Source organism: Bombina bombina, chromosome 7 (genome assembly GCF_027579735.1).
Source record: "Bombina bombina isolate aBomBom1 chromosome 7, aBomBom1.pri, whole genome shotgun sequence".
Lineage (NCBI taxonomy): Eukaryota > Metazoa > Chordata > Amphibia > Anura > Bombinatoridae > Bombina > Bombina bombina.
In genome coordinates, this window is record NC_069505.1 from 549564994 (window position 1) to 549592195 (window position 27202).

Genomic DNA, 27202 nt, shown 5'->3' on the forward strand with positions numbered 1-27202 from the left:
TGATCTTGATAGCTCCTGCGTGGCCACGCAGGACTTGGTATGCAGATCTGGTGAATATGTCATCGGCTCCACCTTGGAAGCTACCTTTGAGACGAGACCTTCTTGTTCAGGGTCCGTTCGAACATCCGAATCTGGTTTCACTCCAGCTGACTGCTTGGAGATTGAACGCTTGATTTTATCGAAGCGAGGTTTCTCAGATTCTGTTATCGATACTCTTGTTCAGGCCAGGAAGCCTGTAACTAGAAAGATTTACCACAAGATTTGGAAAAAATATATCTGTTGGTGTGAATCTAAAGGATTCCCTTGGGACAAGGTTAAGATTCCTAGGATTCTATCCTTCCTTCAAGAAGGATTGGAAAAAGGATTATCGGCAAGTTCCCTGAAGGGACAGATTTCTGCCTTGTCGGTGTTACTTCACAAAAAACTGGCAGCTGTGCCAGATGTTCAAGCCTTTGTTCAGGCTCTGGTTAGAATCAAGCCTGTTTACAAACCTTTGACTCCTCCTTGGAGTCTCAATTTAGTTCTTTCAGTTCTTCAGGGGGTTCCGTTTGAACCCTTACATTCCGTTGATATTAAGTTATTATCTTGGAAAGTTTTGTTTTTAGTTGCAATTTCTTCTGCTAGAAGAGTTTCAGAATTATCTGCTCTGCAGTGTTCTCCTCCTTATCTGGTGTTCCATGCAGATAAGGTGGTTTTACGTACTAAACCTGGTTTTCTTCCAAAAGTTGTTTCTAACAAAAACATTAACCAGGAGATTATCGTACCTTCTCTGTGTCCGAAACCAGTTTCAAAGAAGGAACGCTTGTTGCACAATTTGGATGTTGTTCGCGCTCTAAAATTCTATTTAGATGCTACAAAGGATTTTAGACAAACATCTTCCTTGTTTGTTGTTTACTCAGGTAAAAGGAGAGGTCAAAAAGCAACTTCTACCTCTCTCTCTTTTTGGATTAAAAGCATCATCAGATTGGCTTACGAGACTGCCGGACGGCAGCCTCCCGAAAGAATCACAGCTCATTCCACTAGGGCTGTGGCTTCCACATGGGCCTTCAAGAACGAGGCTTCTGTTGATCAGATATGTAGGGCAGCGACTTGGTCTTCACTGCACACTTTTACCAAATTTTACAAGTTTGATACTTTTGCTTCTTCTGAGGCTGTTTTTGGGAGAAAGGTTTTGCAAGCCGTGGTGCCTTCAATTTAGGTGACCTGATTTGCTCCCTCCCTTCATCCGTGTCCTAAAGCTTTGGTATTGGTTCCCACAAGTAAGGATGACGCCGTGGACCGGACACACCTATGTTGGAGAAAACAGAATTTATGTTTACCTGATAAATTTCTTTCTCCAACGGTGTGTCCGGTCCACGGCCCGCCCTGGTTTTTTAATCAGGTCTGATAATTTATTTTCTTTAACTACAGTCACCACGGTACCATATGGTTTCTCCTATGCTATTATTCCTCCTTAACGTCGGTCGAATGACTGGGGTAGGCGGAGCCTAGGAGGGATCATGTGACCAGCTTTGCTGGGCTCTTTGCCATTTCCTGTTGGGGAAGAGAATATCCCACAAGTAAGGATGACGCCGTGGACCGGACACACCGTTGGAGAAAGAAATTTATCAGGTAAACATAAATTCTGTTTTTATTATTCATTCTCTGCTGGTTTGACAATCCGAACCTCACCGCAAGTTACTGCACATGTGTGTGTGTGTGCGCTCAGAGTCCAGAAACTGTGTCCTACCATGTGCATAGCATGGCTTTATCTGCTTGCGCAACGCTGACCATTGTTATAGCGTTAAAGGGCAGTCGGATAGCAAGAAAATAATATTCTAGGGAAACGCCACATATTGAGCTAGATTTATCATTCACGGAAGGACAGGGGCATACATATTCACCCCTGTCCGTCTGGCTTTTCCTTTGGAGGGCAGCAATCCATTGCCTGCATTTACCAGTGCACACGATCGCTCGCCTGCGCGTGATTGGCTGTGGGCGGGGTTGCACTTGAGCACACAGGAGCGATCATGTGCAGTGGTAAATACAGGCAGCGGATTGAAAATCTCCACCTAAGAGGTTGAGAACAGGGCAGGGAAGCAGCAGTCTGATTACCGCTGATTGATAAATCCTGACTGCACAAAGTCTGTAATGATCATTTGCTGGTGCCGACAGGAGGTGTGGGAGGGAATCCGGTAGGCGGTCCAGCAGCGGAGGGAGTGGGGGGGTCCCTACAAAATAAATAATAATAAAGATAAAGGCAAAGAGAGGGATGGGGAGCTACGCTACAAGAACAATGTGGGGTGGGGATGTAATTATAATTTTATGTTGCCCTCGGTTTACAACGGTTCAATTTACACCATTTCAGAATAACAACCTTTTTTTCCAGTCATGTGACTGCTATTGAGAAGCAGTGCATTTATTAAAATAGCCAGTAGGTGGAGCTGTCTGCTTGTGTTGCAGCCAAGCAAGCTGAAATTAATCAGTTTTACCAGACCTGAAATTAATGACCTGGATGAAAGTCCAGCAAGAAAGTTGGTCCAATTCTGTGTGCTCTCTCCACTAATATATGGCTATACTGAGTCTGAATTCCTAGCGCCCTTGGTAGGACGACAGCAACAAAGTTGAATAAATCTTAATATATAGGAGACTCAGGATTACGCTATGTTTTGTTATCCCTCTTTTCATTTATAATACACCAAACGAATATCCATCACCATCTGCTGAGGGGATTGCGTGTGTATATACACATTCTGCAGACCGGTGTAGACATATACCAGAAACTGGTGGAAGGATTTCTACTGGCACCGAGGGGAAGTTTTACATATCGTATAATCCAACACTGAACCATTACATCACCTGCAGGCAACCTGTTCTACCACGCATCACACTTACCTCATATGATTGAGGGGGTGTCTAGTAAGTACAATACAAGAAATTTCTTTGGATATCGAATTTTCATTGACTGTATGAAATTTCTCCCATTATTCATTCCTTATGTCATTTGGGATATGTGCGTTTTTTATGAATTGTAAATCACCATACACCCTGTATATGTACATGCAATTATTTCAAATTTTTTTTAGGGGACTCTGAAATAGCGCTGAATTTCATCCAGAACTCTCCATTGTTATTTCTTTATTTTAGGGATTACTAGGAAAAGGTTTTCCCGCACACTGGATGTTTTATTCATAGCAGCCATTTTTATGTCCTCTTGTATTTAGGTGTACGTGTGCATGTATATGTAGAGATATATATTTATATCTTTATATTATTCTCCTTCTTATACCCTCAGAATATACGTACATACATGCACTTACATGTGCACACTTAATTTTGTGTATATATATATCCATTTGTTCACATCTATAATTTATACTGTGCATACAAATTTATATGTATTGTGCTTAGACTTTGCGCACCCTATACCAAAAAGCTTACAGCTACACGAGCTGTAGAGGTTTTCTACTTTAAAAACATATATATATATATATATATATATATATACATACATACATACATACATACATACATACATACATACATACATACATACATACATATGGCCCTCGGTTTACAACGGTTCAATTTACACCGTTTCAGAATAACAACCTTTTTTTCCAGTCATGTGACTGCTATTGAGAAGCAGTGCATTTATTAAAATAGCCAGTAGGTGGAGCTGTCCGCTTGTGTTGCAGCAAAGCCAAGCAAGCTGAAATTAATCAGTTTAACCAGACCTGAGCTCTCAAGCAGATTTTCAAAGGAACAAGATCTTCCTGTCTATAAATCAGTCCAGATTGGAATGCATAGAAAGAACTTTTTGCAGAAAAATGCAAGTGAAGTCTGTGTTGTGATTATTTTATTAGGTTTATAATGCTGTTTAGCAAATGTTTTTGTTCATTTAACTTAGTTTAATTATATATTCTGTGTTGTGTGATTATTTTATTAGGTTTATAATGCTGTTTAGCATTTAAAGTCTTAATTTCAAAGCTTTAAAAATAATGTATTAGGTGTTACTTATGACAATTTTGAGAAGGGCCTGGAACCTAACTCCCTCACTTCCCATTGACTTACATTATAAACTGGGTTTCAATTTACAATGGTTTCGATTTACAACCATTCCTTCTGGAACCTAACCCCGGCGTAAACTGAGGGCTATGTATGTGTGTGTGTATATATATATATATATATATATTGGTTAACACTAGTTAGAGGGGGAGGGTTAGAGAGCTGTTTGGGAAGGATTAGGAGGTTGGAGGGTAAGGTTGATCCTACACTGCAGAAAATATTAAAAACTATTTAATAAGAAAAAAATGGCCTTTAATCTTCATACTGGACGACTGTCTGCCAGTACCTAAGATGGTGGTGACCTGTGGGGGTAAGGGAGGGAAGAGAGCTGTTTGGGAGGGATCAGGGTGTGAAAGTGTTAGGTGGGAGGGTAATCTCTCTCGACTCTTGTCTTGTCTCTCTTTTCTTGTTTCGTCTCTTTTCTTTTCCTGTCTCTCTTGTCTTTTCCCGTCGCTCGCTCTTGCTCTCTTTCTCTTGCGCTCTCTTTCTTTTTCACTTCTTTCAAATTATAGTCATGAAGCATAGGGCAATCCAAAGCGCCTCCTGACTGCCTCTTTTTCTCTCTCCTACCGTATGCTGTCATTTTTACATCTGTATTTCTTCAATAAGCTTCTAGAACTTCAGCATTACAGATTTGCATATTTACCAGGTTTCAGTTCTCTTAAATTATTGGCATGAAGTGCAGAGCATATTACACTACAGAAAGTACAGAAAGGAAGTTTACAGATATTGCTATTTTAATATTTAATGCATGGTTAAATATCTCAATTTTTTGTTTCTATTTTTTAGTTGTAATAAGATCATATTCTTAAAGCATTTATTTTATTGGGTGATGGCTGTGCATGTGAGATTCCCTCAAATATAGTTGACAAAGAGAGAGAGAGGTGTGTGTGTGTGTATATGTATATATATATTATAATGTAGTGGGGCAAAAAAGTATTTAGTCAGCCACCAATTGTGCAAGTTCTCCCACTTAAGAAGATGAGAGAGGCCTGTAATTTTTATCATAGGTATACCTCAACTAAGAGAGACAAAATGTGGAAACAAATCCAGACAATCACATTGAACTTGTTATCAGTATAAAAGACTCCTGTCCACAACCTCCAACAGTCACACTCCAAACTCCGCTATGGTGAAGACCAAAGAGCTGTCAAAGAACACCAGAAACAAAATTGTAGACCTGCACCAGGCTGGGAAGACTGAATTTGCAATAGGCAAGCAGCTTGGTGTGAAGAAATCAACTGTGGGAGCAATAATTAGAAAATGGAAGACCTACAAGACCACTGATAATCTCCCTCGATCTGGGGCTCCACGCAAGATCTCACCCCGTGGGGTCAAAATGATCACAAGAACGGTGAGCAAACATCCCAGAACCACACGGGGGGACCTAGTGAATGACCTGCAGAGAGCTGGGACCAACGTAACAAAGGCTACCATCAGTAACACACTATGCCGCCAGGGACTCAGCAGTGCCAGACGTGTCCCCCTGTTTAAGCCAGTACATGCCCGGGCCCGTCTGAAGCATGTTAGAGAGCATTTGGATGATCCAGAAGCGGATTGGGAGCATGTCATATGGTCAGATGAAACCAAAGTAGAACTGTTTGGTAGAAACACAACTCGTCATGTTTGGAGGAGAGAGAACGCTGAGTTGCAACCAAAGAACACCATACCTACTGTGAAGCATGGGGGTGGCAACATCATGCTTTGGGGCTGTTTCTCTGCAAAGTGAACACGACTGATCCGTGTACATGAAAGAATGAATGGGGCCATGTATCGTGAGATTTTGAGTGCAAACCTCCTTCCATCAGCAAGGGCATTGAAGATGAAACGTGGCTGGGTCTTTCAGCATGACAATGATCCCAAACACACCGCCCAGGCAACGGAGTGGCTTCAATAGAAGCATTTCATGGTCCTGGAGTGGCCTAGCCAGTCCACCTCATAGAAAACCTTTGGAGGGAGTTGAAAGTCTGTGTTGCCTAGCGACAGCCCCAAAACATCACTGCTCTAGAGGAGATCATGCAGGAATGGGCCAACATACCAGCAACAGTGTGTGACAACCTTGTGAAGACTTACAGAAAACGTTTGACCTCTGACATTGCCAACAAAGGATATATAACAAAGTATTGAGATGAACTTTTGATACTGACCAAATACTTATTTTCCACCATAATATGCAAATAAATTCTTTCCAAATCAGACAATGTGATTGTCTGGATTTGTTTCCACATTTTGTCTCTTAGTTGCGGTATACCTATGATAAAAATTTACAGGCCTCTCTCATCTTCTTAAGTGGGAGAACTTGCACAATTGGTGGCTGACTAAATACTTTTTTGCCCCACTGTATATGTATGTGTGTATATGTATTTATGTGTGTGTGTATGTATGTATGTATGTATGTATGTATGTATATATATATAATGTCCAACCCGGCTGAGTAGGAGGAGGGGCTGTAATCCATGATATACCGTATTTGTATAGGGTCAGCATATACAGGAGTAGCTGCAGTGTCATGGGAAGGTCTTATAAGTCTTATAACTTTTAACACTTTTGGTATGCTTTATACCACACTCACAGAAATATTGAAAACTATTTTGTAGTTATACTGTAAATAAAGAAGGGAAAAGGAATGGACAACAAGGAGACTGATGGGAACAGTCGTCGCCCTTTCCCCTGCACAATAATAAACAACATTAGCAAATGTTCTTAAGTCATCCCTTTGAGAAATTTTAGTCACTTTCACTGCCTGTCTCTCCACCAATACCAGTATTTTTGCTCAGGTTTTCATCACTCTTTCTTCATTTTTCTCCCGATCAACTTCTCTCTGATCTTCCCACAAACCATCATCTTCACTACCATCCAATGCATTTGACGGGCAACATTTTTTGAATCCTTTTATGATTGATTCTGAAGATATCATTGCCCATGCAGAAATAATCCACTGACACAGCAGAGCCACTGATGGTTTCTTCATTTTGCTGCTTGGTGTGAGGGCATGATCTCCAGCCACAAGCCATTCAGAATACTGTTGCCGTAGATTATCTTTAAATGGCTTGTTGACCACAACATCAAGCACTTGGAGTTGGGATGTCATACCCCCTGGTGTTACAACCAGATCTGATTTCAAGGATCCAATCTTACTTTTTACATCAGGTGTTAAATGTCCTTTAAAGGCATCCAATACCAGCATAGCTTTTTTGGCAAGAAGAGCACCAGGCCTACTCTTCCAAACAACTGATAGCCAATCATTCATCAGCTCCTTGCTCATCCATCCCTTTTCATGACATCTGACAATTAAGCCTCTTGGAAGATTGGACTTTCTTTCGGCATAGTTTTCCTTTTTAGGATCACATAAGGTGTCGGCTTATGACCATCAGCTGTAACAGCTAACATTGCTGTTATACGTAATTTTCCTGTGGTCCTCATAAGAATGGATTTTGCTCCTTTTTGATCCACGGTTGTATTACTTGGCATATCAAATAAAACTGGAGTTTCGTCTACATTTCCAATTTGGCTCAATGGATAGTTGTGCTTTTTCCTGAGCTCTATGACATACCGTTGGAATGCAAGCAGCTTTTCATTGAAGTCAACAGGTAGTCTTTGTGCAAGTGTTGTCCTGCGCCTTAGAGAGAGGCCACTTCTGAGCATAAATCTACGGCACCATCCAAGGCTTGCTTTAAATTCATGCCTGGGAATATTTAATTCACTGGCAATTTCTAATGCCTTCAATTGTATGATTTTTCGGGTGACAGGCATTCCACTTTTTCTTTGCTCTAGAATGAAGGGAAGCACTGCTGCATCAACTTCGCAATACCTGCCTTTCTTTGGCCCTCTGAACGATTTCCTTGTAGAAGCAGAATTTTCTAGTTTGTTCCACATCGGCTTCCATCTGCGTACATTTTTCTCATCTACGTCGTATTTTCTGGCAGCTTCCCTATTGCTTGTTTGTTCAGCGTATTTTAAAACTTTGATCTAAAAGTTTGAATCATAATTTCGCCTTATCCCTTTGCTGGTCGAACTCCGAATCCCCACATGATCAGCCATATTGGTACCATATTTTATGTTGGCTCCTGTACAAAAAAACAACAACCTCATCCTCAACTATCTGCCCCCTCCTTACCCTCTTTGCTCTTCTCTCACTCACACACAACCACCTCCTCATCCTCTCAGATCCCCTCTCCCTCACACACAGACCCTTCCTCACCCTCTCAACACTCTCTCCCAACCCTCTTTTTCCTCAATCACAAACAGTTTCTCTCTCCTTACCCTCTCAGCCTTCCTCCTCACCCTCTCAGCGCCCTCTGACCCTTTCAGCCCCTTCTACCTCATACACCCCCTCCCTCCCAAACAGTCTCTTCTTACACTCTCAGCCTCCTTTTCTAATCTTATTCTTTCACACAGCCCCTCTCATCCTCCCCCTCTCAGTCCCCTATCTCCCTCACACACAGACCCCTCCTTAATCTCTTAGCCTTCTTCCCTCAGTGGAAAAACTCCTTACAAACAGCCCCCTCATAACCCTCACAGGCTGCCTCCTCTTAACCCACTCAGCCTACCTCCCTCACACAGTGCCCACAACTCACCCTATTACAGGTAACTACCTCCTATCAGCCCTCCTCACCCTCCAGCCCTCTATCTTCCTCACACACAGACCCCTTCCCTCCATGACAGATACGGTAAGTCTCCTTAACCACCCCACACACATAAAGCCCCCTCATATCAGGCTGTCTCCTATTAACCCACTCAGCCTCCTTCCCTCACACAGTGCCCACAACTCGCACTATCCCTCCCCTCAGCCCTCTCACCCCCTAGCTCCCTCAAACACAGACCCCCACTCTCCCTGACAGATAAGGTAAGTCTCCTTACCCTCCCCACACACACAGCCCCCTCTTAACGCACTCAGCCTCCAACCCTCCCCACACACACACACACACACAGTCCCCAAATAAAGTCCAATATATGGTTAAAAAAAGAAAAATAGACTGGGGAAACTCAAGTAGAGGATAACAATAATTCTTTATTCCATGGTAAGTTAGAACAAACAGGATACATAGGCGAGTGTGTTCACTATTGTTAGGGTACTTCATAGGTTTATAATGTGTATTCTACTATCAGCCTAGCTACGGTAGTTAAGATTCCTATAGTTAGTATTGGTAAATGGTACACCTTACAGTATGATTTGTCATACCGTTACTACCATATACTGTATTCTACTAAGTTCTTTTCATTGTTTTATTACCGTAACTCTCTTATTAATGCCTCAATAAAAAACTACTGGTTACTAGACGGATACAAAAAGAAGGAAGAATCACTTAAAACTTCTTTTTGTATCCTGCTTTTTTTTCGTACCATGGAATAAAGAATACTGGTACTTTTTATCTCCTACTTTAAATTGCCTATCTTTTTTTTTCTTTTTTTTTATAGGGGACTTTATTTGGCTGTCTCCCTTTCCCCGTTACCTCCTACCTCAGATGGAGTTGCCTGCCTAAGGAAACACCTGAGAAACACATTTGGTTTGACCGAGGCGAGTGGAGGCGTGGTCATACTAGCTACCCTGTCAATCATTTGAGAAACTCTGTTGATTTCACAGAGGTGAGTGGAGGTGTGGTCATACGCGCTACACTGTCAATCCGCATGGATGTTAAACCACGATTGCTGTGAGTTGTGATCCACGATTCTCTGATTACCGGTACTGTACTGGCGAACTTTACATTTTGCTCTTAACCCACTCCTTCCCTCACACAGTGCCACTAAAACCAATTGCCTAAACCCGGACTGTTCAAGCTACAGTATACCGGTATCTTTATATTGTTTAATCGCTACATCCAGAGTATAGGCCGCACCCCTAGTTTCAAGACTTGCATTAGGGGGAAAAAGTGTGGCCTATACTCGGGACAATACAGTGTGTGTGTATGTATGTGTGTGTATGTATGTGGGTGTGTGTGTATGTATGGTGTGTGTGTGTGTGTGTATGTATGTATGGTGTGTGTGTATGTATTTTTAGGTAGTTAATAAGGAATGCTAAGGCTTGTGTGGAGATAAGTCAGTGGAAAAATGGTGACATAACCTTTAAAAATATAATTGTAAAACAAAAACTAAGAGGGTGTAGTAACAATCAATACAATTGATGGTAAATTTGTAGAAGGAGATAAGGAAATGGCAAACTGCCTAAATGGTTACTTCTGTCTTCACAGCATACTGGTAACTACAGGCCGGTGAATTTAACTCTGGTAGGAAGAAAATAATGGAATCTCTTAAAGCTTAAAAAAAATAAAAAATCTTGCTAAAGTCGAAACCGCTTATAGAAGAACTTTTAGGAAGATCTTGTCGGATTAGTCTAGTTGAGTTCTTTGACTATATTACTAAAGTGATAGATCAGGATGGACCAGTAGTTGTTTGTTATATAAATTTTAGCATAACGTTTGATATGGTCTCACACAACAGACTAATTGGTAAACTGCATTGCTTTGGGCTAAACTCAATAATAAAGTGGGTCAAATTTTGGCTTGAGGATAAACTGACACATTTTTTTATTTAATGAACTTTGGATTTTTGCAAATGATGCAAAATTTGTAACTAAGTTGACATTCAAAACTATAATAAAAATGGATACTTGTATAGCGCACAACCTCAGACTTAAAGGGCCATAATATCCAAATGTTTAAACACTTGAAAGTGATGCAGTATAGCTGCAAAAAGCTGACTAGAAAATATCACCTGAACATCTCTATGTAAAAAAGAAAGCTATTTTATCTCAAAAGTTCCTCAGTAGCCACATCCCATTGTAAAGGATTTCTAAGCAGAATATCCGTATGTCTGTCCCGGGACAGCGGAAGGGATGAGACTTGTGTACTCTCATGTTATTTCCCTATTCAGTGTAAGGAAGTTTAAATGAAATCTCATGAGATCACAGTAAAAGAGTTCATGACCTCAGCACTGCTGATGCTGATTGGCTGCTGTTCATTTCTTCATTTTTTTTTAAATTTTTTTTAACCTGCAGCTGGGCAGCAGCTGAGTATAACTTTTTACACAGAACTTACTCTGCTGAGCTGAGGAGATTGTGAGGTAAAATATCTTCCTTTTTTACATAGAGATGCTCAGGTGATATTTTCCTGTCAGCTTTTTACAGTTATACTGCATCAGTTTCAAGTGATTTAGCATATGAGTATTATGTCCCTTTAACTGACTTGCGGCGCTGATAACAGGTGTTATTATTACCCAACGGTACTCATTTTACCGACCTGACCTCTGAAGGATGAATGGCTGAGTGGACCTCGCCGGGATCGAACCTGCAACCCACGGGTTGCCACAGATCTCTGTAACAGTGCATTAGCGCGATGAGTTATCTGTAAAGCTAAATAGGTAAAAAGAGTATTTATATTCAAGGGACAGTTTAGACAAAAATAAACTTTCATGATTTAGATAGGGCATGTAATTTTAAACTTTCCAATTTGCTTTTATCATCAATTTTGCTTTGTTCTATTGGTATTCTTAGTTGAAAGCTAAACCTAGTAGGCTCATATGCTAATTTCAAAGACGTTGAAGGCTGCCTCTTATCTCTGCATTTTGAAATAAAATTTTTACAACTAAAGGGCGTTAGTTCATGTGCGTCATATAAATAACATTGTGCTCACGCACTAATTGCCTGAAATGCAAGTCTGTCAAAAGATCCTAGATAAGGAGGCAGTCCGCAAAAGCTTAAATACAAGGTAATCACAGAAGTCAAAAGTATATTAATAGAACAGTGTTGGTTATACAAAACTGGGGACTGGGTAAAGGGATTGTCCTTTTTTTTTTTTTTTTTTTTTTTAAATATTTTTATTGAGGCAAAAAAAAAAAAGAAACAATACAGTGCATAACCATACAACCACAACCATATGCCCTTAGCCCGTAAGGACAGTTATCCAGAGTATACATCTCCTCCAATACATTAAGCATAACAAACCATACCTAAAATCGGTACAAAAATATTGCATGGAGTGTAGTAATTTCTATGTGGTCAAAAGAAACGTAACAGCTGGCCTCAGGTTTTTTAGTTTTTTAACATATAGGACTCTTTTTGGGTCCTCAGGCTTATAGATAGATAAGTTATCAGATTGAAACCAAACATATAGGACTCTTTTTGGGTCCTCAGGCTTATAGATAGATAAGTTATCAGATTGAAACCAAATAGGGGGGGAAAATATCATTAGCCGCTGTCTTGTCACATCTTTAAGAATAATAAGTGGGAGGTTTTCAATGGAATCAGTGTTCCCATGTTTAATAATTAAACTACTACTAAGGGGAGACCCCTTAGGGGGGGGAAACCGGAGCCAGCCAGCCAGGCATTAAATAACAATTTACATATCTTAAGAGTTAATAAACATAGAGAGCTAAGAGCAATAAGATCATTGGGTATACATACATATTAACAATTAAACAGTCTAAGGAACTTGATGGGGGTACAATTGTAACATCCAATAAAACACATTTGCAGGGAAATTATAAATTCAGATACTATTGTGCTTGAGCTATGGTGAAGTATGTGAATGTTGTCAATACTTAAGTCAAACCCCCCCATCGCGTGGACATGGGCCCTATGCCACGCAACAAGGCGGTTCACGTGTTTAGACCTAGATAGAATTAACATTGTGTCACTTCACCTATCCTTCAGCAAATAAACTTCCACCATTAACACATGTATATGTTTCAGGGAGAAATAACACATTATTTTGAAAATGGCCTCTTAGGTATCGTGAGTTAGGCTATGGTGACATCTAGAAAGCGTATTGGATCTCAAAAATGTACCGTCCTCTATCAGAGTAATCTGTATAAGCCAATAATATATATGAATATACTATCCTATAACATCAACCATAATGCTCGTTAACTATAAAGTAATAAAAGGATAAAATTAATATTGGAGCATAACAGGGCATTGTTCAATGCAAGGTATTGGCCCGTGCAATATATGAGCCCACAATCTGAGTTATCTAGAAGGCCAAAATATCAGACAAAATATAATGTACATTCAACAGTACCTATTTTTTATGAGAGAACTTTGTTATTAATAAGCCTAGCGGAATTCTCAGCAATTTTTGTATAGTAAAATAGACTGTATGCACAGATATTAATATGTTCACAAACAGAAAAGCAAACATTTTCTAACTAGGTAATACAGACATGTCGCCAATGATATATCAGAGCACCAATCAATATAAAGGTTATCATAGAATAGACTAGCAGCTTGCAGGACTGATAAACATAAAATAACCTGTGAAAAATTAGAGAAAAAGGACAACACATGTAGTAAATCAATAATACGCATAACATAGAGGGGGGAACTGTCTGCAACTAGCAGTGTACCCTACACATTTAGCAGTCATTTTGACATGTCTTCCTGCTGGAATAATAAAGTTCACCTGACACAACCCAAAACTAGTGTCCGGTAAACTACATTCTGGAGCTCTATAGCCCACTCCGATTCTCCAGAGCCATAGGATGGACAAACTTGAATGTTTAACTAATCGAGGTTAGTCACAGAGTAGATTGCTGAGTGTGTAGCTTGAAATGACTGACATAAGCATGTCAGCAGAAGTTAAACCCTGAAAACAAAAAAAAGAACAAAAACAGAGATAGGGCATCTGCATATTTATAAACTAGTATGTGCAGACTCTGTAGAATAACTGTGTAAGGGTTCCCATGCTGAGAGAGGATTTCACCATGCTTATTTTGTTTAGTCTGAGTCTTGTAATCGGGTGCTACTCTAGAACTTGAGGTAGAAAACATCTAACTAATAAAGGCATCGTTGACAGTAGTAAGCTTAGGTAGTTCAAACAACTGGCAGCAAGGATCAGGTACAGTCAGAAATGTCCTTACCCGATGCCATATCTGTATTGTGACAATGATTGTGCCTTACACAGTATCACACCTCCACAAGCTGCCCATTTTAGCGTAGAGACCACATTATGTTTCTGAATCACAGAACCGGAACAATACTGGAGAACACAGTCCAGGTGCATGGGGATTTCTGGCAGCGGCAAGTATAAGTCATCTTGCCCGCCGGGCTTCAGTATCAGCTTCCTTCCAGTTTGCTTCAGGCTACCTCCGTCGTCCCTCCGCCTTCTCTGAGCCTGGCCAGCCTCTATCTGGAGATCGCAAGGTATCGCACTATCTCCAGGCCCAGTAACAAAATTGACATCCATATGATTCAAGGTAACTGCTGCTCCTCCATCTTCTCTCACGCATGTTTCCATCAGCTCCGGAGTATAGTTCTGGTACAGAGGTGTATAGCCATTCAATTTTTGTACATCCAGTAACCCCTCCGCTTGACCACCAAAGCTTGTCTCCTTTTTGTCTTCCACCATAGCGATCCCCTTATCAGCAGGTACAATGCAAGGCACCCCCTGGGAAGGAGTGTTAAGCTGTAATGCGGCGCCATCTTGGGATGTGTGGCGCACATTTATTTTCTCACGCCACTCCAAAAGCACTAGATGTAAGTCCAGTATATAATCCCCTAGTAAATTACAGAGTGTGTCTTCAAGTAACTCTTTCATTGTTGTCTTGAAAAAGGTATTCCACCACAAAGCTCTATAGCAAGGGTATCGTCTGCTATCACAGCTTAGCTATCGCTGTCTCCCAATCAGTTCGGGCAGCGTTCAGGCTCACATATGTAAAGTGCCCTCTCCGCCTGTTTAGAAGTATGGAATGCGTTCTCAACTGGAGATCTGAATCTATGTTGACACAAATGTTGAGAATAATCCCCAAAGAGGCTCAATTTTCAGTATTAAAGCTCAATAATCAAATATAGAGCCAGGAGCTCACTGAATGTGCTGCTAGTCTCTTCGACGGCTGGCTCCGCCCCCCGGATTGTCCATCTTTTTAAACAGCAGTTCAGGTGTAGACTGTCCCTTTAAATACCTTTTTAAGATTGGAAAAATTGTGGTGTCTAAAACTCTTATATGCAAAACTGCTATATTTATGATGCAAAAATTATAATTACAGACTCAATGGTACTTTACTAACCGTAACAAAAGATAAATGGAACTTTATAATACAGTACTGTACAATAATTTCAGGATATTTGAAATATGGTGAACTATATAGCACAGCCGATGTACAGGGTACATTGATTTTCTTAAGGGGTTAAAGGGAAAGTAAAAACATTGTAATATAAAATACTTTGTAAAACAGCATTGCATTATACTTTCATTATTAAATTTAATTGTTCTTGTAATTTAAAGGGACATAAGGGATGCGCATTTGGAACATTTACTATGAAACTAATGTCGAATATAGCTGCAGCCAGCGGCATTCGGCTATTTTTAGAGCCGAATTTCTCCTTGTGAAAGTGCACAAGAATTTGCACAGATCTTAGTGTGTTGCACTTTCACTCGAAGGGCAAGCTCATTTGACAATTAAAGGGACATTTCCGTCAAAATTGAAATGCACAAAGGTAAATTACATCTTTGAATGGAAGCATGTTTGCTGTATACATGTATTGTCAAAAAGGCTTCTAGTAAGTTACCACTGTTTTAGTGTTAAAGGGACAGTCTAGTCAAAATTAAACTTTCATGATTCAGATAGGGCATGCAACTTTAAAGGGATACAAAACCCAAATGTTTTCTTTAATGATTCAGATAGAGCAGCAACTTTCTAATTTACTCCTTTTTATCAATTTTTCTTCATTCTCTTTGAATCTTTATTTAAAAAGCAGAGATGTAAAACTTAAGACCCTGCCCATTTTTGGTTCAGAACCTGGGTTACGCTTGCTTATTCGTGGCTTAATGTAGCCACCAGTAAGCAAGTACTATCCAGGGTGCAGAACCTAAAACGTTCCGGCTCCTAAGCTTTACATTCCTGCTTTTTAAATAAAGATGACAAAAGAACGAAGGAAATTGATAATATGAGTAAATTAGAAAATTGCTTTAAATTGCATGCTCTATCTATCTGAATCATTAAAGAAAACATTTTGGTTTACTATACCTTTTTAAACAACTTTCCAATTTACGTTTATCGTCAATTTCGCTTTGTTCTTTTGGTATTCTTTGTTGCTAAGAGAGTCAGTGGGGCTTGCATCATGTCACCAATTAACAAATTGAGTCATTGTCAGATGATACAAGCACCTTAGCTTTTCTGTTTAAAATGCAGGTGCATGGTGCATATTTCAGTACACTTTTGAAATGGCTATAGCTTTTATTAGAAGCAGTTTGGCTAATACATTTATATTACAAAAATGCTTATATTCAAAACTGAAATGAAGCCATGTGGATTCCAGTTTTGGCTGGAATGTAACTGTAATTTATAATTGAACTTTTATTATGAGAGATTTTGCTGGCAGCACTTGCTGTGGTCTCCCTGAGGTTGTAGGTGTGCTTGGCATGTGCTCAAAGCTAGTTACAGAGCGGTATATCGTATGGGCACATGCCTACACACCCTTACATGCACATACCAGGCACTCTTCCAGCCAAAGGCATATACACACTGCAGGTGCTCTCCTTTATACACCACCCCACTCTTACCTGCACATTTTGATGGAATTTTATATTCCGTAACATGACATTATACCGTAAAATTGGAAATTTTAAACACTAAGGGTCAGATTACAAGTGGAGCGCTAAATATCGCTTTTGTGAAAGCGATATTTGGGCTCCACTGAGTAATAGCAGAGCACGCTAATGTGCGCTGGTATTGCAAGTTGACAGCAATGCGTATGTGAGCTTGCGTTTGCATTGCGTTCATGAGAGCCTGCTTCCATAGGTTCCAATGGGAGCCTCGTTCTCATGCATTCAGACACGGCATGAGTACTGGCGCAGCGAAGGGGGTAAGTCGCACAGCAAAGGCAGCAAATTATAAATGCTTTTAAAATGTATTTAGTGTTTAATGTGCCCTATAATGTGTTTTTAATGAGTTGTTATACCAGCTGCAGAGTATAAAATATATTTTAGAAATGGTTCCTTTGTTTTTTTGTATTTGAAATAGCAGTTTTGCTAATTGAAAAAAAAACGGGCCATTTAAATGGGCTGAGCTTGTAGATCTCTTTAACACATCTCCTAATCTCTTTGCCTATACACAAAGACTGATGCATAGAGTCCTGTAATTACAAGGTGGTTACTGTCCCTTTAAATCAGGTCTTGAAAGGGCGGTAGTTGTGATTTTATATTTTAGCAAGTAAAAAAAAAAAATTACTTTATGTGCTTCACAATTTTGTGAATACCTACATATAATACTGGAATATCATGTTTTTGGGGTTTTTTTTTAATAAAAATTATATTTGAATAAAAAAAATTACTTTCAAGTGTGATTAACCCCTTAATGACCGGACCATTTTTCAATTTTCTTACCCTTAATGACAATGGCTATTTTTACATTTCTGCAGTGTTTGCGTTTAGCTGTAATTTTCCTCTTACTCGTTTACTGTACCCACACATATTATATACCGTTTTTCTCGTCATTAAATGGACTTTCTAAAGATACCATTATTTTCATCATATCTTCTAATTTACTAAAAAAAAAAAGATAAAATATGAGTAAAAAATGGAAAAAAAACACACTTTTTTCTAACTTTGACCCCCAAAATCTGTTACACATCTACAATCACCAAAAAACACCCATGCTAAATAGTTTATAAATTTTGTGCTGAGTTTAGAAATACCCAATGTTTACACGTTCTTTGCTTTTTTTGCAATTTATGGGGCAATAAATACAAGTAGCACTTTTCCAAACCACTTTTTTTCCAAATTAGCGCTAGTTACTTTGGAACCCTGATATCTGTCAGGAATACCTGAATATCCCTTGACATGTATATATTTTGTTTTAGAAGACATCCCAAAGTATTGATCTAGGCCCATTTTGGTATATTTCATGCCACCATTTCACCGCCAAATGCGATAAAAAAAAAAAGTTCACTTTTTCACAAATTTTGTCACAAACTTTAGGTTTCCCACTGAAATTATTTACAAACAGCTTCTGCAATTATGGCACAAATGGTTGTAAATGCTTCTCTGGGATCCCCTTTTTCAGAAATAACAGACTTATATGGCTTTGTGGTTGCTTTTTGGTAATTAGAAGGCCGCTAAATGCTGCTGCGCACCACACGTGTTTTATGCCCAGGAGTGAAGGGGTTAATTAGGGAGCATGTAGGGAGCTTGTAGGGTTAATTTTAGCTGTAGTGTAGTAGACAACCCCAAGTATTGATATAGGCCCATTTTGGTATATTTCATGCCACCATTTCACCGCCAAATGCGAGCAAATAAAAAACATAATTTATGTAAGAACTTACCTGATAAATTCATTTCTTTCATATTAGCAAGAGTCCATGAGCTAGTGACGTATGGGATATACATTCCTACCAGGAGGGGCAAAGTTTCCCAAACCTCAAAATGCCTATAAAATACACCCCTCACCACACCCACAATTCAGTTTAACGAATAGCCAAGAAGTGGGGTGATAAAAAAAGTGTGAAAGCATATAGAATAAGGAATTGGAATAATTGTGCTTTATACAAAAATCATAACCACCACAAAAAAGGGTGGGCCTCATGGACTCTTACTAATATGAAAGAAATGAATTTATCAGGTAAGTTCTTACATAAATTATGTTTTCTTTCATGTAATTAGCAAGAGTCCATGAGCTAGTGACGTATGGGATAATGATTACCCAAGATGTGGATCTTTCCACGCAAGAGTCACTAGAGAGGGAGGGATAAAATAAAGACAGCCAATTCCTGCTGAAAGTAATCCACACCCAAAATAAAGTTTAATGAAAAACATAAGCAGAAGATTCAAACTGAAACCGCTGCCTGAAGTACTTTTCTACCAAAAACTGCTTCAGAAGAAGAAAATACATCAAAATGGTAGAATTTAGTAAAAGTATGCAAAGAGGACCAAGTTGCTGCTTTGCAAATCTGATCAATCGAAGCTTCATTCCTAAACGCCCAGGAAGTAGAAACTGACCTAGTAGAATGAGCTGTAATCCTTTGAGGCGGAGTTTTACCCGACTCAACATAGGCAAGATGAATTAAAGATTTCAACCAAGATGCCAAAGAAATGGCAGAAGCTTTCTGGCCTGTTCTAGAACCGGAAAAGATAACAAATAAACTAGAAGTCTTTCGGAAAGACTTAGTAGCTTCAACATAATATTTCAAAGCTCTAACAACATCCAAAGAATGTAACGATTTCTCCTTAGAATTCTTAGGATTAGGACATAATGAAGGAACCACAATTTCTCTACTAATGTTGTTGGAATTCACAACTTTAGGTAAAAATTCAAAAGAAGTTCGCAACACTGCCTTATCCTGATGAAAAATCAGAAAAGGAGACTCACAAGAAAGAGCAGATAATTCAGAAACTATTCTAGCAGAAGAGATGGCCAAAAGGAACAAAACTTTCCAAGAAAGTAATTTAATGACCAATGAATGCATAGGTTCAAACGGAGGAGCTTGAAGAGCCCCTAGAACCAAATTCAAACTCCAAGGAGGAGAAATTGACTTAATGACAGGTTTTATACGAACCAAAGCTTGTACAAAACAATGAATATCAGAAAGATTAGCAATCTTTCTGTGAAAAAGAACAGAAAGAGCAGAGATTTGTCCTTTCAAGGAACTTGCGGACAAACCTTTATCTAAACCATCCTGAAGAAACTGTAAAATTCTTGGAATTCTAAAAGAATGCCAAGAAAAATGATGAGAAAGACACCAAGAAATATAAGTCTTCCAGACTCTATAATATATCTCTCTGGATACAGATTTACGAGCCTGTAACATAGTATTAATCACAGAGTCAGAGAAACCTCTTTGACTAAGAATCAAGCGTTCAATCTCCATACCTTTAAATTTAAGGATTTGAGATCCTGATGGAAAAAAGGACCTTGCGACAGAAGGTCTGGTCGTAGCGGAAGAGTCCACGGATGGCAAGAGGCCATCCGGACAAGATCCGCATACCAAAACCTGTGAGGCCATGCCGGAGCTACCAGCAGAACAAACTAGCATTCCTTCAGAATCTTGGAGATTACTCTTGGAAGAAGAACTAGAGGCGGAAAGATATAGGCAGGATGATACTTCCAAGGAAGTGACAATGCATCCACTGCTTCCGCTTGAGGATCCCTGGATCTGGACAGATACCTGGGAAGTTTCTTGTTTAGATGAGAGGCGATCAGATCTATTTCTGGAAGTCCCCACATTTGAAAAATCTGAAGAAATACCTCTGGGTGAAGAGACCATTCGCCCGGGTGTAACGTTTGGCGACTGAAATAATCCGCTTCCCAATTGTCTATACCTGGGATATGAACCGCAGAGATTAGACAGGAGCTGGATTCCGCCCAAACCAGAATTCGAGATACTTCTTTCATAGCCAGAGGACTGTGAGTCCCTCCTTGATGATTGATGTATGCCACAGTTGTGACATTGTCTGTCTGAAAACAAATGAACGATTCTCTCTTCAGAAGAGGCCAAGACTGAAGAGCTCTGAAAATTGCACGGAGTTCCAAAATATTTATCGGTAATCTCACCTCCTGAGTTTCCCAAACTCCTTGTGCCGTCAGAGATCCCCATACAGCTCCCCAACCTGTGAGACTTGCATCTGTTGAAATTACAGTCCAGGTCGGAAGCACAAAAGAAGCCCCCTGAATTAAACGATGGTGATCTGTCCACCACGTTAGAGAGTGTCGTACAATCGTTTTTAAAGATATTAATTGAGATATCTTTGTGTAATCCCTGCACCATTGATTCAGCATACAGAGCTGAAGAGGTCCCATGTGAAAACGAGCAAAGGGGATCGCGTCCGATGCAGCAGTCATAAGACCTAGAATTTCCATGCATAAGGCTACCGAAGGGAATGATTGTGACTGAAGGTTTCGACAAGCTGAAATCAATTTTAGACGTCTCTTGTCTGTTAAAGACAGAGTCATGGACACTGAATCTATCTGGAAACCCAGAAAGGTTACCCTTGTCTGAGGAATCAATTAACTTTTTGGTAAATTGATCCTCCAACCATGATCTTGAAGAAACAACACAAGTCGATTCGTATGAGATTCTGCTAAATGTAAAGACTGAGCAAGTACCAAGATATCGTCCAAATAAGGAAATACCACAATACCCTGTTCTCTGATTACAGACAGAAGGGCACAGAGAACTTTTGTAAAAATTCTTGGAGCTGTAGCTAGGCCAAACGGCAGAGCCACAAACTGGTAATGCTTGTCCAGAAAAGAGAATCTCAGGAACTGATAATGATCTGGATGAATCGGAATATGCAGATAAGCATCCTGTAAATCTATTGTGGACATATAATGCCCTTGCTGAACAAAAGGCAAGATAGTCCTTACAGTTACCATTTTGAACGTTGGTATCCTTACATAACGATTCAATATTTTTAGATCCAGAACTGGTCTGAAGGAATTCTCCTTCTTTGGTACAATGAAGAGATTTGAATAAAACCCCATCCCCTGTACCGGAACTGGAACTGGCATTATTACTCCAGCCAACTCTAGATCTGAAACACAATTCAGAAATGCTTGAGCTTTCACTGGATTTACTGGGACACGGGAAAGAAAAAATCTCTTTGCAGGAGGTCTCATCTTGAAACCAATTCTGTACCCTTCTGAAACAATGCTCTGAATCCAAAGATTGTGAACAGAATTGATCCAAATTTCTTTGAAAAAACGTAACCTGCCCCCTACCAGCTGAGCTGGAATGAGGGCCGCACCTTCATGTGGACTTAGAAGCAGGCTTTGCCTTTCTAGAAGGCTTGGATTTATTCCAGACTGGAGATGGTTTCCAAACTGAAACTGCTCCTGAGGATGAAGGATCAGGCTTTTGTTCTTTGTTGAAACGAAAGGAACGAAAACGATTATTAGCCCTGTTTTTACCCTTAGATTTTTTATCCTGTGGTAAAAAAGTTCCTTTCCCACCAGTAACAGTTGAGATAATGGAATCCAACTGAGAACCAAATAATTTGTTACCCTGGAAAGAAAATGGAAAGTAGAGTTGATTTAGAAGCCATATCAGCATTCCAAGTTTTAAGCCATAAAGCTCTTCTAGCTAAAATAGCTAGAGACATAAACCTGACATCAACTCTGATAATATCAAAAATGGCATCACAGATAAAATTATTAGCATGCTGAAGAAGAACAATAATATTATGAGAATCATGATCTGTTACTTGTTGCGCTAAAGTCTCCAACCAAAAAGTTGAAGCTGCAGCAACATCAGCCAAAGATATAGCAGGTCTAAGAAGATTACCTGAACACAGATAAGCTTTTCTTAGAAAGGATTCAATTTTCCTATCTAAAGGATCTTTAAACGAAGTACCATCTGACGTAGGAATAGTAGTACGTTTAGCAAGGGTAGAAATGGCCCCATCAACTTTAGGGATTTTGTCCCAAAATTCTAATCTGTCAGACGGCACAGGATATAATTGCTTAAAACGTTTAGAAGGAGTAATTTATCCCATTCTCTGGAAATTACTTCAGAAATAGCATTAGGAACAGGAAAAACTTCTGGAATAACCACAGGAGATTTAAACACCTTATCTAAACGTTTAGAATTAGTATCAAGAGGACCAGAATCCTCTATTTCTAAAGCAATTAGTACTTCTTTAAGTAAAGAACGAATAAATTCCATTTTAAATAAATATGAAGATTTATCAGCATCAATCTCTGAGACAGAATCCTCTGAACCAGAAGAGTCATCAGAATCAGAATGATGATGTTCATTTAAAAATTCATCTGTAGAGAGAGAAGTTTTAAAAGATTTTTTATGTTTACTAGAAGGAGAAATAACAGACATAGCCTTCTTGATGGATTCAGAAACAAAATCTCTTATGTTATCAGGAACATTCTGCACCTTAGATGTTGAGGGAACTGCAACAGGCAATGGTACATTACTAAAGGAAATATTATCTGCTTTAACAAGTTTGTCATGACAATTAATACAAACAACAGCCGGAGGAATAGCTACCAAAAGTTTACAGCAGATACACTTAGCTTTGGTAGTTCCAGCACTAGACAGCGATTTTCCTGAAGTATCTTCTGACTCAGATGCAACGTGAGACATCTTGCAATATGTAAGAGAAAAAACAAAATATAAAGCAAAATTGATCAAATTCCTTAAATGACAGTTTCAGGAATGGGAAAAAATGCCAATAAACAAGCTTCTAGTAACCAGAAGCAAAGAAAAAATCAGACTGAAATAATGTGGAGACAAAAGCGACGCCCATATTTTTTGGCGCCAAATAATACGCCCACATTGTTTGGCGCCTAAATTCCGGAACGCCGACATTTTTGGCGCAAAAGGACGTAAAAAAATGACGCAACTTCCGGCGACACGTATGACGCCGGAAACAGAAAATATTTTTTGTGCCAAAAAATAAAGCGCCAAGAATGACGCAATAAAATGAAGCATTTTCAGCCCCCGCGAGCCTAACAGCCCACAGGGAAAAAAAGTCAAATTTTTAAGGTAAGAAAAAATGATTGATTCAAATGCATTATCCCAAATATGAAACTGACTGTCTGAAAATAAGGAAAGTTGAACATTCTGAGTCAAGGCAAATAAATGTTTGAATACATATATTTAGAACTTTATAAATAAAGTGCCCAACCATAGCTTAGAGTGTCACAGAAAATAAGATTTACTTACCCCAGGACACTCATCTACATGTTTGTAGAAAGCCAAACCAGTACTGAAACGAGAATCAGCAGAGGTAATGGTATATATAAGAGTATATCGTCGATCTGAAAAGGGAGGTAAGAGATGAATCTCTACGACCGATAACAGAGAACCTATGAAATAGACCCCGTAGAAGGAGATCACTGCATTCAAATAGGCAATACTCTCCTCACATCCCTCTGACATTCACTGCATGCTGAGAGGAAAACCGGGCTCCAACCTGCTGCGGAGCGCATATCAACGTAGAATCTAGCACAAACTTACTTCACCACCTCCATAGGAGGCAAAGTTTGTAAAACTGAATTGTGGGTGTGGTGAGGGGTGTATTTATAGGCATTTTGAGGTTTGGGAAACTTTGCCCCTCCTGGTAGGAATGTATATCCCATACGTCACTAGCTCATGGACTCTTGCTAATTACATGAAAGAAAAAAACCTTTACATTTTTCACAATTTTAGGTTTCTCACTGAAATTATTTACAAACAGCTTGTGCTATTATGGCAGAAATTGTTGTTAAAGCTTCTCTGGGATCCCCTTTGTTCAGAAATAGCAGACTTATATGGCTTTGGCGTTGCTTTTTGGTAATTAGAAGGCCGCTAAATGCTGCTGCGCACCACACGTGAATTATGCCCAGCAGTGAAGGGGTTAAATTAGGGAGCTTTCAGGGTTAATTTTAGAGATCAGCCTCCCACCTGACACATCCCACCCCCTGATCCCTCCCAAACAGCTCTCTTCCCTCCCCCACCCCACAATTGTTCCCGCCATCTTAAGTACTGGCAGAAAGTCTGCCAGTACTAAATAAAAGTGTTTTTTTTTTTTTTTTTAATAAAATATTTTAGTTGTGATGGACCCCTGCCTTAGCACCAACCTCCCTGATCCCCCCCCCTCCAGGGCTCTAACCCTCTCCCCTACCTAATTACCGCCATCTTGGGTACTGGCAGCTGTCTGCCAGTACCCAGTTTGGCCCCACAAACCAAAGTATTTTAATTTTATTTATAACTTTTATTTTTATTTTTAATTATTTCTGTAGTGTAGCAGCCCCCCCACAATACCCCCTCCCCCTCCCAGATCCTTTTATATGTTAAAAAAAAATTAACTTTTTTTTCCCCCTTCATTCCTTCATTGGTGTCAGTGTGGCTAATGCACACACGTGCGCGCGCATCGTGCACACGCGCGCGCATCGTGCACATGCTCCCTCCTCCCACCCGAACAACGGCACCATCGCTACCGGTGCAGAGAGGGCCACAGAGTGTCTCTCTCTGCATCGGAGGCTTGTAAAGGGGTATTGCAGGATGCCTCCATATCGAGGCATCACTGCAATACTCTCAGAGCTGCTGGAAGCGATTGTGATCACTTCCAGCACTCTGTTAGACAACTGACGTACCAGGTACGTCTATTGTCATTAACAGTTAGTTTTTGCATGACGTACCTGGTACGTCAGTTGTCATTAAGGGGTTAAAGGACATTAAAGGCACAGTAAAGTCAAAATTAAACTTTCATGATTGAGACAGAGCAAACCATTTTAAACAACTTTCCAATTTATTTCCATTAACAAAATGTGATTAGATTAGTCTGAGAATAACATGTAGATGTATTTATTAAAGTTTCATTAGCTATTTAAATAGTGACAAAATAAGTATAAAGTTTTAGTGTCTATAAAACAATGGGAGCTGCCATGTTGTAACTTAAATTACCTTTACTGTGACCAATTAGAGACAGTTATAAATAGGTCACTAGAGTGTGCAGACAATGGCTGTGTGGAATATAACAGTGTTCTGTACTTCCATTTCTAACAGGAACGGAAAAGCTCACAATTTCAGAAAAGAATAACAGGAAACGGGGGCAAAATAAATAATGAATGTATATTGCAGTTTTATATATGTGTGTGTAATATATATGTAATGTGTGTGTGTGTGTGTATATATGTGTGTGTGTGTGTGTGTGTGTGTATATATATATATATATATTCACTGTTCACTCATGAGTTTTTCTTCTCCCCCACCAGTAATTTAAAGGGACAAATTTTGTGTTCAAATTTTGCTTCTTTTCCTCTTGATATCTTTTATTGAAGAGTAAAACTAGGTAGGCTTATAAGGAGTGTGCACGTGTCTTTAGTTCTCTATGGCAGCAGTGTTTTGCAACATTATTTGTAGCTTTGTTATACAATGTTGCAAAACACTGTTGCCATAGAGAACTAAAGACACTACACAGTCCTGAGCTCTTATGAACCCACCTAGTTTTACTATTCACTAAAAGATACCAAGAGAACAAAACACATTTGATAACGGAAGTGAATTGGAAAGTTGCTCTATCCGAATCATGAAAGTTTCATTTTGACTTTACTGTCCCTTTAAATTACTGGGGGGAAATAAAAAAGAATAAACTCTCATGGTGAACGCTGAATTTGATCTCTATGTATAACAGAGATCAGGGCAACCACCCTGGTGAGGTTTTTATCTTGTGTGTTTTTTTAACATCTGTTACTGATGCTGAATCAGTAAAGTTAGTCTGTTAGCTGCACACACGTTCTGTTTCCCTGCGTGTCTCTCTGTAAGTGGTTTAGAGTCAGACTCCTCCCTGCGGGCGGCTCTCACCCTCATGCAACCTAATACTTTTCCAGCTGACTTCCTGAGTAGGAAGGAAACAGGCAGAGACTGCTAGAGACAAACTAATCCAGATTGGGAGAGAACCGCAGACCGAGAGTGAGAGGTATGTGAGAGAAACTTTGTTCTAAAAGTTTGTTTTCACAGGAGAGACAGTGAGAGAGCACAGGTATCGTCAGGTCTCAGCACCTCTGTATATACCGGAGTGCTCTGTTCCTTTATTCTGCTCTTATTGTATCTCTTTATCCCCTCTTTGTGTTGCCCTCTAGTTACTTATTTCTGTAGCTCTGTATACACTCTTTACCCCTCTGTGGCTGCTCTCTAGTACCCTCTCACTCTTCTCTGCTGCCTTCTAACTCAACTCCTCTCGCTCCTCTTCTATTCTGCTCCCCCTCTGCTGTGCTCTGTCTCCCCCTCCTTCTTTGTTTCTCTCTTGCTCCCCCTCTTCTGCCCCTCTCTTTCTTACCCTTCTTCTCTGCTCCTTTCCTCTGTTTCCCCCCTCCTCTGCTCCCCTCTCGCTCTCACCTTTTTCTCTGTTCCTTTCTCGCTCCCCCCCTCCTCTGCTCCTCTCTCGCTCCCCCCCTCCTCTGCTCCTCTCTCGCTCCCCCCCTCCTCTGCTCCTCTCTCGCTCCCCCCCCTCCTCTGCTCCTCTCTCGCTCCCCCCCTCCTCTGCTCCTCTCTCGCTCCCCCCCTCCTCTGCTCCTCTCTCGCTCCCCCCCTCCTCTGCTCCTCTCTCGCTCCCCCCCTCCTCTGCTCCTCTCTCGCTCCCCCCCTCCTCTGCTCCTCTCTCGCTCCCCCTCCTCCTCTGCTCCTCTCTCGCTCCCCCCCCTCCTCTGCTCCTCTCTCGCTCCCCCCCTCCTCTGCTCCTCTCTCGCTCCCCCCCTCCTCTGCTCCTCTCTCGCTCCCCCCTCTCTCGCTCCC

The 27202-nt window shown here is 40.1% G+C and overlaps 1 protein-coding gene across 3 annotated transcripts in view; it reads left to right on the forward strand.

Annotated features, from left to right (window-relative positions):
• Positions 1 to 27202, forward strand: part of MGAT1 (alpha-1,3-mannosyl-glycoprotein 2-beta-N-acetylglucosaminyltransferase) — a 97106-nt gene that overhangs the window by 26399 nt on the left and 43505 nt on the right. The window contains exon 3 of one of the 3 annotated variants that reach the window (XM_053721857.1): positions 9466 to 9633. The exons of 1 other annotated variant lie outside the window; for it this stretch is intronic. The gene's annotated coding sequence lies outside the window, so the exon portion shown is untranslated. Of the gene's footprint in view, positions 1 to 9465; positions 9634 to 26304; positions 26388 to 27202 lie in introns of those variants that run through there. One more of the 3 variants, XM_053721859.1, reaches the window with a different exon arrangement.